Here is a 1,500-nt window from a genome sequence, read left to right as displayed (position 1 = left end):
GGAGCCGCGCGGGGCCCCGCGGGCGGAGCCGGCCCAGCGTCGGCGCCGCCATTTCCCGCCCCGCGGAGCCGAAATGGAGACCCGGAACGCTCCGAGTGTCCCGGCGGCCAGGCCGGACCGCCCTACTCGGGGTGCTGTACGCGGACACACGGGGAACAGAAAATGAAAAGGCGCTTTTACGTCATTTTTTTATTTTTTCCTTTCCCCGTTAGCCCAGTTTGCAGTGGCACTGCAGCCTCGTGGGGTGCTGGGGGTGGTTGGGGCTTCATGATCTTCCGGGTCTCTTCCAGCCTCAACAATCTCAGGGTGGTTTGGGTTGGGAGGGACCTTAAAGTCCATCTCATTCCACCCCCAGCCACGGGCAGGGACACCTTCTACTGTCCCAGGCTGCTCCAAGCCCCAATGTCCAACCTGGGGACACTGCCAGGGATCCAGGGCAGGCACAGCTTCTCTGGCAATTCTGTTCCAGGGCCTGCCCACCCTCACAGGGAAGGATTTCTCCCCAAAGATCCCATCTGAAGCCGCACATGGAATCAGCCTCGTGTGTGCAGGTCCTACCAGCAGCTCTCAGTGAGAGGAGGATGATGAAAAAGGAATGTCCCGTGTTGAATTGTAGCTCCTTTCACTCTCAAACAGCACATTCGTGTTTCAAACACTCTGGTTTCTGAAAAACGCTTCTATGCGTAGATCCACTGGAATTAAAAGTAATTGGTGAAGGTTTAACTACATTAGTCAAGTATGTGATTCAGGAAACACACTTCAAGCACTTGCTCTTCACTAAGGATATTGGCCTCATTAGTGTTTTACCAGTGTTCTTTAATCCCCCCTTTTTTTTTCTCCTCTCTCAGTGGAGGCAGAAACACCCAGAAAATACTGGATATTTCAACTGATTAGTAAAAAAAGCAGCGGTGCTTAAAAATGGCTTTTATGGACTCAAGAAGGTGAGTGCTCTGTGCCTCAGGGCCCTTGGTAAAAACACTTGTTGGTTTCATCGCATTCAGTTTCATGTGCTCCTGGAAATGAACGTAAATTCCACGTGGAACATTGCTGTCAAATTCAAATTTGGAATTGAAATATGCTTTCGGCAATTCAGTACGAGATACGGCATCTGTGATATTTCAGAAGTGGAAATGTTGTAATACTTAGTAAGGGAGGATAGTGGGTGTCTCCTACTTTATGAGTCAGATGCGGCAGAATTTCAGCTTGATTAATAAGGCAGGCTTGTTCTGTTTACATTCAGGAATGTTTATGGGGAAGCACATTAACAAAAAGCAACAAGCTCATCCGGAAATAGCGTGATTTTTACTCCATGAACTGCAAATACTATTTTTTTTCTCCTGTAACATTAAAGACAACTTCCCACCCCAGTGTTGTACTGCTTGGACAGTGTAACTTGTGAGAGTTTGGTTTGTGAAATGGTGAGGGAGGAGAAGAAAAGAGCAGGGCCATGAAGGGCCCCTCAGAGCTCCCTCAGAGCTCCCTCAGCGCCCCCGTCCCGCG

Source organism: Corvus brachyrhynchos, unplaced genomic scaffold, assembly GCF_000691975.1.
Source record: "Corvus brachyrhynchos isolate BGI_N302 unplaced genomic scaffold, ASM69197v1 scaffold280, whole genome shotgun sequence".
In the NCBI taxonomy this organism is placed as follows: domain Eukaryota; kingdom Metazoa; phylum Chordata; class Aves; order Passeriformes; family Corvidae; genus Corvus; species Corvus brachyrhynchos.
Note: the sequence above shows the minus strand (reverse complement) of the source record.